Source organism: Cupressus sempervirens, chromosome 6 (genome assembly GCF_028749045.1).
Source record: "Cupressus sempervirens isolate cs-2001-9-10 chromosome 6, ASM2874904v1, whole genome shotgun sequence".
NCBI classification, from domain to species: domain Eukaryota; kingdom Viridiplantae; phylum Streptophyta; class Pinopsida; order Cupressales; family Cupressaceae; genus Cupressus; species Cupressus sempervirens.
In genome coordinates this window covers 695,979,755-695,993,814 of record NC_143123.1, presented here as the reverse complement: position 1 = coordinate 695,993,814, position 14,060 = coordinate 695,979,755, and the positions used below count along the sequence as shown (strand labels likewise).

General features: G+C 41.9%; 1 pseudogene; it reads right to left on the bottom strand.

The window, feature by feature from the left end:
* Positions 1-308: 308 nt before the first annotated feature.
* On the bottom strand, positions 309-13,549 carry LOC149554109 (G-type lectin S-receptor-like serine/threonine-protein kinase At2g19130; annotated as a pseudogene).
* Between the last annotated feature and the right edge of the window lie 511 nt (positions 13,550-14,060).

Sequence of the window (14,060 nt, the reverse complement as noted above, 5' to 3'; positions counted from 1 at the left end):
AATCAACATGATAATTACAATTAAAATATACATGTACAAACAATTAAAATATACATGATAATTGATGAAATAAACAAACACAATCTAATCCAGAAAACTCAGTACTTTACAAATGGATTGTGGAAATCTGTTACTGTTAATACATGTAAATGTTTACGTAACATCTAAGCTATCTTAACATCTGAAAAATCTTGCCTAGTAAGTTATTTTATTGGAGTTCCCTGTTACGTTGTTCTATTTTGATATTATTCGCTGCTTCCAGTGTTGCTTTGGTCTACTTGCTCGACTATAGGCATGGAACATGAACATTAGATCTGTGAAATTTTTGGCTGCATCTGTCCTTCCAACATTAGGACCACTTGCTCCATGCTTGGCCTCACTCTCTCATCCTTTTCAATGCATATCAGTGCTACAATACTTGCTCTTCTCACCTCTTCAATGTCCCTCTCCTCTGTAATACCCTCGTCAACAATATTGATTGTGTTGCCAGTATAAATTTGAGTAGCAGCCCATGTCGGAAAGTAGTATTTATTAGAGTCCTGAACATTTAAATCTAGATTTCTTCGGCCAGAAAGTATTTCTAAGAGTGTCATACCAAAACTGTACACATCAACCTTGGGAGTAATGCGAAGACCAGAGATCCACTCGGGAGCCAAGTATCCTCTTGTCCCTCTCATTGTAGTGAGGACGCGGCTGAAACCTCTACCCACAAGCTTGGCCAACCCAAAATCAGCCAACTTTGGTGAAAAGTCATCGTCCAGAAGAATGTTTTCAGGTTTTACATCACACTGAATGATGTAATTTCTGCATTCTTCATGGAGATAAAGTAACCCTCTTGCCGTCATTAACGCAATCTCAAATCTGGTCTTCCAATCGAGTACCTTTTGTTTAGCTTTAGCATTAGTTGAAAAGAGTAAGGAATTAAGAGAGCCGTTACGCTTGAAATCATAAACCAGAAACCTTTTCGACCCCTGTGCACAAAATCCTCTAAGCCTGATCAAATTGGCATGTTGTATACTGCCAAGAGAGCTGATTTCTGCTCGGAATTGCTTCTCATCTTGTCTGGAGCCCTTCATTTTCTTTACGGCCACAAGCGTACCGTCTATCGGCCGTCCTTTGTACACCGTGCCGAATCCTTCGCTCCCCAGCTTCGACCTGAAGTTCCTAGTTGCAATCTTCAACTCCGTGTAGCTATACATCCTTAGAAAGGAATTTGTGGAATCTGCATGTCTCGCCATCGATCCTACATACTGCCTCCGCCATATCAAGATTGAGAAGATGGCCAATGCAAAAACCGGAGCAGCAACAACAATTGCGATTATGAATTTGAAGGACGTCGATTCCGCAGTTATCGGAAATACAGAGGCAGCTACTCGAATAAAAATGTTTGAATTGCTATTTGATGGAAGAGAGTAACGCATGTTCAATAAATCCCCGGACCAGATTTGGCAGAGTCCTAAGGTTGGATTGAATGTAAATGCTGTGCAGGAGCAGTTGAGGAGGCAGGCTTTCTCGCAATCTTTCCTTGTGGTTGCAGGGTACGAGGATGCGGAATCAGCATCAGGCAAAGTGACGCTGGGTTCCATGAATCCGTCCGTGCTGCCATTTTTAGGGTAGCAGTTTAAGGGGCTATCCCGAACACAACCGCCCGCTCACGACTCTCGCGACTCCCACGAGCCCTTGTCTTTTGGAGTGAAGCCGTCCACGCAACTGCAGAACTGGAGATTGTCGGAGTTGCAGCTTCCATAGGCGCCGCAGAAACCATATACGGTTCACTGATCCGTTGGTTGAGATCAGAACGTGTTCCGTAATGTCCCGTCAGCGAACAGTGAAAATAGCTGTAGTACTCAGGACTTGCCTAGGACGAAACGTGAGAGGCCAATCTTGATATTCACCACTGTATATGTGGTATACAAACCAGACTTTGTATCTTCGACGCTGAGATTGAAGAAGCCCCCGTTGCTCAACGTTTCTGGAACTTGACTGAAATTATTGCCGTCCCATGTTCCGCTTGTCCAGTACTGCTTTGAATTGTTCCATGTCAGCACGAATTGACTGGAATCCACGTGACAGGAGAAGAGCCCGGGTGCAGGATTGAAGGAGTTTTTCGAAGAGATGATTTTTTTGCTGCCCACCAAATCTCATCCCTGGCAACCACGTGTCCGTGGGATAGTCAAAACTCTGCCAAACGATCTCAGATTTATTGGCATCGCTGAACATTACAAAATTACAAGAATCTAATATCACGGCTTGGGAAACCTTTTTGGTCACATTGACAGACCAGAGAGACGCACCCATTGCGTCGAACAGTCCAAGATCACCTCCTTCTGAAAGATTCAAAACGCCAGCACTGCTCTTCGCTGGAGTCTCCCTGTTACCCACCCAAACAATCGTCTTCTCTGTTAAATTGGCATACCAGATGCCGATGTACCAGTTATTGGTACCATTTGGGCTGAAGAAACCCAATTCAAATGTGCCATTCTCTGAAATTAATGTCTCATTTCCAGCAAGGGAGGCGCCCAAGGAGAGAGTATCTCCACCTTCGACAGAGGAACCATAAGCTTTCGGCTGGATACACACTGTAAATACAACAAAAAGGAGGATAAAGCAGAATTTTCCCCCAATTTCCTCAGCCGGAGAGCCTCAGAAAGAGAAACCTCACTCCCAACTCGAAGTTCAATTTTGAAAGTAGAACGAAAATGCTCAGCCGGAGAGCCTCGAGAAAGAGAAACCTCACTCCTAACTCGAAGTTCAATTTTGAAAGTCCCAATTTCCCAGACGCGAGAGGTGAAAATATATTCTCAAATTAAAGATTAAGGAGGACCGTATTAATGAATGGTGGCGATCACGTTGCTCCTAAAAATAAATAAATTATTGAAGAGGACTGTCAATGAAAGGTGACATTAACTTTTGACCTCAACTTTTTTTGAATGACTGTCATTCACAAAATCAAGCCAAGGATGAAAAATATAGCGTTGATCCAAATGCACAGGAATTTCTTGGGTTGTGTTTCTTGTGAGAGAGTTGGGAAAAGTATCTCATCATATGTGGAAAAATTGGTTAAGGAGGAGAGAAGAGAGTGACCGATAAGTCCAAGTCATTGAGGGGAATTAATATAGAAAACGGCTATCCTCCCACAAAAATGTATACTTGATCAATTTTATAAAGATCGAAAACATCTTGGACTTTTTTGAAAATTTCACCATTTGATCTTCATGATCTGCATAGTTTGTAGTCAAAAGAATCACTACATTTTTCGTGAATCTAGAAAAAAAAAAGTTTGACTTTGCTTTGTTTTTGGTACTTTTTTGTGGGAGGATAGCATGTCCCATTAATATATGTGAAGACATTTGGCATAGAAATTCAGTTTAGTCATATGAGCATTTTCTCCAACTATGCATGCAATGCGATCTGAATCGTTTTATTCAGGGGAGAGCTCCAAGCTGAAAAAAGTTAATGGTTGTTTTTCGTGTAACCATGATCGCCCTGTTCTGGTTATTCCTCCAACGGCTGTAATGGAGGACATTGATTATTGGACCAAGCATGCTTTGATATGCAAATTTCTTGGAATCCGGATTTCCCTATCCGCTCTTGAGGCATGGATCCACCGCTCATGGCAGGTGGAAGGTGATATGGAGATTATGTTGGCGGGGAATAGTTATTTTTTTGTTGTATTCTCTTGCATGTCTGATAGGGATCGTGTTTTTGAAGGAGGCCCTTATTTCTACAACCATGTGGGGTTATTTGTCAAACCTTGGCATTCAGGTTTTAATTCTGCTGAGGATCTCCCTTCAACAATGCCTGTTTGGGTTCGCTTGCCTCATCTTCCCTTGGAATTTTGGTGTGAAGACATCCTTCGACAAATTGCTGCTTTGTTGGGGAAGCCGACTGGGATCGCACATCAATCCCTCGATAAAAAGGTTATTTCCTATGCTAGAATTTGTGTTGAAATTAATTTGAATAACCCATTACCAGATTCTTTGAAAATTTGTATGGGGGATTTTTCTTGGGTGCAGTAGTTAGATTATGAATCTCTCCCTTTCTGTTGCCAGATTTGTCATGAGTATGGTAATTTATTGCGTCAGTGCCCTCGTAACTCAAGTTTCAAAGGAGTGGATGGTTCTACAGCTGGCAATACTGGTGGTTTGGCAGATACTACAGGGAAAGGACAATCTCATATGGCTAATACTACCAAGGGGATGAATCCGCAAGATGCTACAGGTAAGGGTAAGGCTCAAATGTAGGATAAGGATGGATTTACCCCTGTTCGCCCTCGTGCTAAGGGTCGTGGTCAAAAGAGGCCTTTGAAAGAAAGATTATCTGATTCAGGTTTTAACTGCTTTGAGGTGTTGGATAGTATGGTTCTAGAGGAGGGTATTCCTCCTCCTATCTCTTCTGATCCAGTTTGCCCAGATGAGAGATCTGTTCCTAATGATGCTTATGGGGCATCCCAAGTTGTAGTATATCAGAACTGTGAGGTTCCTGTAGCTCCTGTGACAGAGGCTCTGGTGACTAATGCAGTGTTGGAGGATAATGATGTTGTTTTAGCTGACTTGGTTAAGGATGTGCTACCATTAGGTAAGGGCAAGGGTTCTCCTCTCCCCTTGGGGTTGATGTCTCGACCCTTTAAGCGGGCTTCTTCTACTCCTCCTCTAAGGAGTGCGCGAAAAATAGACCAAGAGAAGATTAAACTCACAGGAGATATATTGATTGAGTCTGGTTCAATGAAACCTTTGGATTCTCATTTTCCCAATTCTACCCAATGATGATTATTCTCTCATGGAATGTAAGGGGGTTGAATAGCATCCCAAGACAAAAGGCTATTCATAACTTGGTGGTTGATCATAGCCCTGATGTTTTTTGTATCCAAGAGACTAAGCTCTCTATGGAGTCTATGATCCAACATGCTTCTAGTATTTGGTCTTGTGGCCAATGCCAGTGTGTTGGGGCAACAGGCAGTGCGGGTGGTTTAGCTATATTTTGGGATCCTCAAAAAATTTCTCCTCTTGGCTGGATGTCTTCTTGCTCAGCTCTCTCTATGGTAGCTTCTACTCTAGACTCAGGAGAGGTAATCATGGTTACTAATGTGTATGCACCTGTTGATCTTGTGGGAAAGGAGGAACTTTTGGAACATATTCAATATGTTAGAAATTGTCATCCTTATCATCCTTGGGTGTTAGCAGGGGACTTCAATTCAGTTTTAAGTCTAGAGGAGAAGCATGGTGGTTTGGCTAGATTGGGGCCTTCTTCTGCTCTTCTTCGGCAACATATATCTCTTTTGCATCTCTCTAATGTTAAGCTTTCTAATGGTCTCTATACCTAGAATAATCGCAGGACTGGTGTTGCTGCTATCTCAGAACGTCTGGATAGATTTCTTGTTTCTTGCTTCTGGGTTAGTGGCACCCTTACTATCTCTTAAAAAATCCTTGATTGGAGGGGTTCAGATCATTGGCCAATCAAATTTTTTGCTATATGGGCTTATGTTCCAAAGCATCCTCCTTCTAAGTTCCAGTTGATGTGGCTTCAGGACTCCTCTATTCATGATTGTGTTTTCTGTTGGTGGAAAGATGTTGCTCCTGCATATGGTACTGCAATGTTCTCATTTTCTAAAAGGCTTCAATATGTTAAAAGGCAGCTCAAGATATGGAATAGGGAATGCTTTGGGAACCTTCACTTTATGAAGAGGCTTGCTCAAGAAGATCTTGATGTCATCACAAGGGAGATTAGAGATCGAGGTTTCTCAGAGGATCTTGGCAAGGCTGAATCCCTTGCTTCTAGAGCTCTAGAAGAATGGGAACTTCGAGAGAAAATTTTTGGAAGCAAAAGGCTAGAGTTGATTGGCTCCAGGAAGGTGATCGTAACACTGCCTTTTTCCATAAAATAGTGCAATCTTGCCGGAATTAGAGCACTATCTCTTCTTTGGTTAATTCTCAAGGTATCCAACTGAATTCCTTGCCAGCTTTGTTCCAAGAGGCTATTTGGTACTTCTCTACCCTCTTCTCTGAGGACTCTCCTCTTGCTGATAATGAAGAAAATCTTATTTTGTCCTGTATTCCTTCCCTTATCACTCAGGAAATAAATGATTATCTCATGCATCCTATTTCTTTTGAAGAGCTGGAGGAGGTGGTCTTTGGCATGCCTAAGGGGAAGGCTCCTGGTCCTAATGGCTTTCCAGTTGAATTCTTTCAAAAATTTTGGGACATCACTAATCATGATTTGTTGGAGGTGGTTAAAGAATCCTATGCTAGCAAGCAGATGCTTCATGCTTTGAACTCTACATTCTTGACTCTTATTCCTAAGAGAGAGGGTGCTAATCAATTGGAGTTTTTTAGACCAATTGCCTTATGTAATGTGGTTTACAAAGTTATTACTAAGTTGATTGCTGAGAGATTGAAAAGGTGGCTTCCCATTATTATCTCAGAAGAACATGGTGGTTTTGTTGCTAGCAGGCAAATTTTGGATGGGGTGGTTATTGCTACTGAGGCTATTCACTCTATGGCTACTTCAAGGGAGAGAGCCATGTTTGTTAAGCTGGATATGGCTAAGGCCTATGATAGATTTAAATGGAGCTTCCTAAGGAGTATTCTTCTTTCTTTTGAATTTAGCTCTAACTGGGTGAGTTGGATTATGAGTTGTGTTACTTCTGCCTCTTTTTCTGTTCTTATTTATGGTCAACCTTCTCAACTATTTGGTGCTTCTAGAGGCCTCCGCCAGAGTGACCCTCTCTTCCCATATCTATCATCATCATGGCTAAAGGCTTCGGCAGATTCATTAAGCATCAGGTGTCCTAGAATTCTATTCAAGGCTGGCGATGGGGTAATGGCTTACCTTCTCTTTCCCATGTTCAATTTGTTGATGATTCTGCTCTTGTTGTTCTTGCTAGGATCAAGGAAGCTGAAGCCTTTCGACATGCTTTGGATGTTTATTTGGCAGCTTCAGGCTAGAAAGTTAATGAGCAAAAATCTTCCATTTACTTTTTTAACACTTCTAATTCTATTCAGCACAGGATTGTTGGTATCCTACGATTTCAGATAGGATCACTTCCTTTGACTTATCTTGGCATCCCTATTGCTGTTTCCAGGCAGCCATGTCTCTTTTGGAAAAATTTGATTACCAAGCTTCAGGATAAGGTAAATCATTGGACTCATAGATGGCTTTCTACTGCTTCCCGGGTTACTCTTCTTCGAGTTGTTATCCAAGCTCTTCCTACTTATCAAAGCATGTTTCACGCTGCACCTACTTACTTTCTCAAGGAGTTTGATGCTCTTTCTCAACAATTCCTTTGGAGTGGTAATTTGCGTAGTACTAAATGGAGCTTCGTTAATTGGGCAACTATTTGTAGGCCTAAAAAGGAGGGTGGTCTTGGTCTTCGATCTGCTCTATTGAGTAGTCAAGCTTTGGCTGCTAAACTTTATTGGCGATGGTGCTCTGGACAACATCAACTTTAGGGTCGTATTATCATTCATAAATATTTTCATGGTGCTGATCCTTGCTTTGTTTCTACACTTCCTCTTGAAGGTCGTGGCTCAATGGTTTGGCATACTTTGAAGACAAGTGCGATGTTGGTAAAGAGGGGTCTGTTTTGGATATGTAAAGGAGGTTCTCAGGCTTTGTTTTGGTCTAATGCTTCGGATGGATTCCCTTCCATTTTATCCATATACCCTCATCTTCAGCCTCTTTGTGACTCTTTTCTTGCCGCTGGATGGGATAAAGTGGCTCATTACAAGACTCCTTATCAATTGGGACCTGTTGCTAGTTACAGATGGAAGCATTCTTCTGATTGGCCTCTTGGAGGTACAGACATAGATCGTCAGGAGCTTTCTCAAATTCTAGCCTCTAGAGAGTGTTCTTCTTTGCTTGGTCTAGATGTTTCGGCTTGGGGCGGTACCTTGTCTGGTAAATATCATGTCTCTGCTAGGTATCAGGAGATAACTAGACAATTATTTGGGGATGCTGAGGTCCCTTGGTGGAAGCAAGTTTGGAATAAAGTTTCTTGGTCCAAGTGCAATTTTTTCATGTGGCTAGTGGCTCACAACCGTTGTCTTACCTGGGATAATCTTTGTAAACGTGGATTTGAAGGCCCCTCTTATTGTGTTTTTTGCGGTAATGGAGAGGATTATGTCTCGCATTTGTTCTTCCATTGCTCCTATTCTACTCAAATATGGCACCTTTGGTGGAGCGCTTGGGGTTGCTCTTGTCGGCATGCTTCCTCTTTGCCTGAGTTCTGGGCCCGCTTGGGTACTGCTCCCTCCAAGTCTTCTTTTCTCCATGCTGCTTGGATTGCTGGCCCATCTTTCATGCTTTGGCATATCTGGTTGGAGAGGAATGATCGCATATTCCAAGATGTTCGGCTTGGTTTTTTGCATCTTTGGTGGAAAATATCACATTCTCTTCAGGAAACTATTCTTGTGAAGTGTGAGCTTGATAGGGGTATGGATCCGGTTGATCTTGCTATCTGTAATCGCCTCAATTTTCATCTGCCGGATGGGGCTACAGCTCATAGGTTTCCTTCTATGTCCAGGTAGCTTCACCATCAGAGGAAGGATCGGCTTAACCGGGATGGGCACTGGACTCCTCCTCCCTGTGGAGTTCTGAAAATTAACACTGATGGTGAGATGACCCTATCAAGTTATTATTCCTGTAACCCCCTCCAAAATCTTATTACTTCAGGAGTTCACCATATCGTCACGCAGTTTGTATTCAAGTTTAGATGCTATTAAGTGAACCCTTTCAAAAAGAGTCACTAAAGAAACAATACTGGAGAGTAGCTATTAGATACACGAAACAAGACCAAATCTATACGCAATGGCAAATTTGCAAGAGATATAGTCTTATTTTATTAGCAGTCAAATGAGAGAATAACAATGTCTAAATGAATTTACAATTGAGCACAGAAAGAACCTGGCTATTGGATAATACTGAATTTAATTCGAGCTATCACCATTTAGAGGATATGCTGTGCTGTAACTCCTCCAAATAATTTCGTGGAAGGACAGAGTGCGGGTCCTGTCTCGTTGGTCACTGGATCCTCTCTACTGTAGCTACCTTGTTTATTAATACCGGTGATGTGCTTGTTTGATCAATAGTCTCTCGCCCGCACCGTATGGAAGATAAGACCCGTGGATCGCAAAGTGAGGTGAAACCAGTGTCTAACCATTTAATTCTTCTACAGGTCCTTCCAAAATTCTTGATGCCTGCAAGTCGCAGTCATTTGAACGGTGGCTAGCTCATCATTTCGCGTCCCAGTGATTTGGCAGAAATCTAATTGGTGAGGAGTTCCTGATTCGGTTTCGGCCTGAGTCTATTTCCTGGTAATTGCGCTCAATGATAACGGATTGCAAAGGTTAGTTGATCATGTCCAAGCACCTCTGTCTGCTGTGATCCTATTCTCTGAATTGAATGACCCAAGGGGATTCACAATCAACCCGCTCTTGATACGATTTACTGGCTGTGTAAACCCATCACTTTGTTTCTTGGAACAAGGCATTCAGGCTGTAAACAAATCATTGCTCACAAATACTCTTGTTATCGGCTAAATGAGGATTTCTTGATTCAAGACGTCCTTCTTCCAATAATCCGAATACGCAAATAATTTCAACATGAAATGGCTGAAGACCATCTCCAATGTGCAACCCTTCGGGGGAATATTTCACCTCCTCAGTTATGCAGATCCAAGGGAGTTTTCGTTCCCAGAGACCTAATGGAAATTTGCAGAACAATGACCACAAATTGCCTCAATTGGAATATAAATCGAATCCTCAAAATCGCTTGTTCCAAATGGGAGCCCAATGTCCTCTATTTATTCCCTTCGCTGAGTAGTTTCTGGAAGTTTTTCGGAATCATCTTTTATGATGTAAAACTTTATAAAATTAAATAAATAACTTTATAAAGTTGGAGTACAACCTTTATTTAATATTAGGACGAGTAGGCCCCACTTACTCAATTATTATTCTTCGAGAGCAAAATTGTAATTATTAGAAGACAAAAATGACCCTCTTCCCATGACCATTTGCCTATGAGAGTCGATGATAGGAAAATCCCCTGTAAAGTTATGCCGCTAAAAAGGGGACATGACAATCCGCCCTCCCTGAAATTGCTTGCCCTCAAGCAATCTCAGAGCTGGATGCTGCAAAATGGTCTCATTCTCCCAAGTAGCATCTTCGACTGGTAGATCCTTCCATTTAACCAGATATTCTCTGATTACTCTTCTGTGGAGCTATTTTTTTCTGCTTTCTAAAATGAATTCCGGTACTAGTATCAATTTCCCTTCATCATCCAAAGGCGGTAATACTACAGAAGGTATCACATTCTGTCCCAACGCCTTTTTAAGACGTGATACATGAAACACATTATATACTTTGCTGTCTTCTGGTAGCTCAAGTTCATAAGCCAATTCCCCTATTCGCCTGGTGATCCTGAAAGGTCCATAATACCTTGGCTTAAGCTTTTCTGAACCACTCTTTTTGAGAGTAGATTGTCGAAATCGCTGAAGCATTAAGTAAACCATGTCGCCCACCTCAAAGCTCCTCTCCGTCCTCTTTTGATCTGCGTATTGCTTATACTGGTTCTGTGCCCGAGCGATGTTATCACATAGAGAGCTAATAATATCTTTACTTTCTTGCATCAAATCCCTAGCACGTGGAACCTGAACATCACCCATCAATAAGTCAATGAAGCTGGGTGTATCATAGCCATATAATGCTCGAAAAGGTGTCATCTGGAAAGACATGTGGAAAGTGGTGTTATAGCAATACTCACACAGATAAATCCATCTTACCCAAGCCTTCTGCTGATCAGCCACGTAATTCCTCAAGTAGCCTTCCACCCATTTGTTTACTATCTCTGTCTGTCCGTTGGTTTGCGGATGGTAACTAGTACTAGGTGTGAGTTCAGTGCCACATAATCGGAACACCTCTTGCCAAAAATGACTCAAGAATCTACTATCCCTATCACTGACAATACTACTGGGTATCCCATGCAACTTGAAAATCTCTCTGAAGAATACCTCGGCTACCTGAACTGCGGTATAGGTAGTGGTGATGGGAAAGAAATGAGCGTATTTCGTTAGTCTATCTACCAGTACATAAATGCAATCACGACCCTAAGCCTTGGGCAATCCTGTAATGAAATCCATGGATATGCATTCCCACTTCTGAGCTGGAATAGGAAGTGGCTGTAGGAGTCCTGCTGGGAAGGTGTGTTCTTGCTTATTCTGCTAACACACAGGACACTCACGGACATACCGCAATACATCTGTCTTGAGTCCCTTCCAAGTGAATCTTTCTCGTACCTGTCTATATGTTTTAAAGTATCCGGTGTGACCAGCTATAGGTGAATCATCAAGAGCTCGCATAATGAACTGCTTCACCTTCGATCCTGGGACTAAAAATATCCTGCTCTTGTAAATAATCAATTCATCCACAAGTGTATACCTGGTGTCAACAAGTGTCCCATCAACTATCCTAGATGCCCATGGATCTCTGGCATATTCTGTAATAATCAGATGCTTCCAGTCCTCAGAGATCTTAATCATTGAACTAAGATGTGGTCTGTGTGACAAGGCATCTGCTACCACATTCTGTGTGCCCTTAACATAAGATATATCAAAGTCATATGCCTGTAACTTACTGACCCATTTCTGCTGCCTATCATTGAGATCCCTTTGCCCAAGGAAATGTCTTAAACTGTTGTGGTCAGTTTTTATGCAAAATTTGCCACCTACTAAGTACTGCCTAAACTTAGCTAATGCATGCATGATAGCTAACATCTCCTTGTCATAAATGTTGAATGATCTCTCTGGCCCACGAAGTTTCCTGCTTTCATATGCAATTGGGTGTTTATCCTGCATCAAAACAGCCCCAATACCATCTCTTGAGGCATCACACTGAAGTTCAAATGGTTTCGAGAAATCAGGCAATGCTAGTACCGGACATGAAGTCATGATCTCCTTGAATCTGTCAAAACAAGCCTGTGCCTTTGCTGTCCAAACGAAAGCTCCCCTTTTAAGAAAATCTGTTATAGGAGCCGCGTGTCGTGAATACCCACAAACAAATCTGCAGTAGAAGCCACATAAACCAAGGAATCCTCTTAACTGAGTTAGGTTCTCAGGAGTAGGCCACTCCACAATAGCACGAATCTTATCAGGATCCATCCGTACTCCTTCTCAGCTGATAATATGACCTAAGTATAACAACTCAATCATTCCCAAATTGCATTTGGACTCTTTGGCATACAAGGACTCTTCTTGCAAGGTCTTCAATACTGTTTCTAGATGCGCCATGTGCTCCTGCCATGTTTGACTGTATACCAAGATATCATCAAATAATACCAACACGAATTTTCTCAGCTGATGATGGAAGACCTTATTCATGGTGGACTGGAAAGTAGCTGGTGCATTGATCAATCCGAATGGCATTACTACAAACTCAAAATGCCCACAGTGACACCTGAATGCAGTCTTCTCAATGTCCTATTCTCTGACTCTAATCTGGTGGTAACCTGATCTCAAATCAATCTTACTAAAGTAGCATGCCCCATGCAGTTCATCTATTAGCTCATCAATCCATGGAATAGGATATCTATTCTTAATAGTTTTCTTATTCAGCATCCTGTAATCTATACACATCCGTAACGAACCATCTTTCTTCTTAACCAAAACTACTGAGGAAGAAAAAGGAGACTTACTAGGTCTGATGTGTCCCATCGCGAGAAGCTCCTTGATGGTTTTTTCTATTTCATCTTTGAGCCTTTTTGGATGCCTGTATGGAGTGATCATGACTGGTTTAGCACCTTCTTCTAATTCGATGATGTGCTCAATCCCTCTATCAGGTGGTGTACTAGGTGGAATATCGCTGAATACCTTACTATACTTTTCCCTCAATATCTGTATGTCGGGATGATATTCTATCTTTTGTTGTTCCTCCTGTGTAGGCATGAGGGTACACATGGCTGCCCATTCAAGATCCTCATGTCTCACCAATCTTTCCAATCGTCTAAGAGAAATCGTTCTGATGTCACTATTTCGAATAGCTCTCAACACATGCTGCCTCCCATCTACTTCGAACTTGATCTCCATGTCCTTGAGTCGAAAGGTAACCTCACCCAATAAACGTAACCATGTCATCCCTAAAATGATATCTAAGTCACCCATATTGACCACGTGGTAATCCGCTTTGAACTCATAATTATTTAGGCATAAAGGCATGTCTCTGACTATCCTGTTACACTTAAGAGTGTATCCGTCAGCAACCTATACTCGAAGACCTTCGAATTCTTCTGTCTTAATACCACGACGCTCAACCAATCGTGCATCAATGAAGTTATGTGTAGCTCCGGTATCAACCAATGTAATCACCTTCTGTCCTGCTAGAACACCACATAATCTGAAAGATCCTTCCTGTTGAATGCTAGACAAACGCCCTTGTTGTAGATGCAATTCAAGTTCTTCTTTTTGTTCTGACTTTCCTGTCTCTTCCTCAGATTCTGAACCAGTGTGTTCATCCTCTTTTGCCGCACTGTCGGAATTCGATCCTTCGTAATATGCCCACATAACCCTATTGGCTTTTCCTTTTGGTCACAAGGGACAATCATGATCCCTGTCATATGGACCTTTGCAATAGAAGCATAATTTCTTCCTTCGCAAGTCATTTAATGCCTCTGTATCTAGAGGTGTGGTAGATTTCCCTTTGGTTTCAATGCTCTTCCCTTTATTTTTATCAAACTTCCTATTGTCTCTGAAAGAGGTAGTACTCCTGGGAGTGAACCTGCTAGAAGGGGCTGTAAGCTCCATACTTCGTGCTTTCCTCATGGCTTCCTGCAGTGTTGGTGGGTCAAATGCCTTAATCCATCCCTTGAGGGGTTCAGACAATCCTTCTGTAAATAAGATAACTAACCTCCTTTCCGATACATCTAGTACCATGACTGACAACCTCTGAAATTCACTAATATAAACCTCCAAATTGCTAGTCTATCTTAACTGTGCAAGGTCGCGAAAATAAATTTCTGGATCCTTCTTATCAAAACGTTCAACTAATCTATCCACAAAGTCCTGATACGTTCTT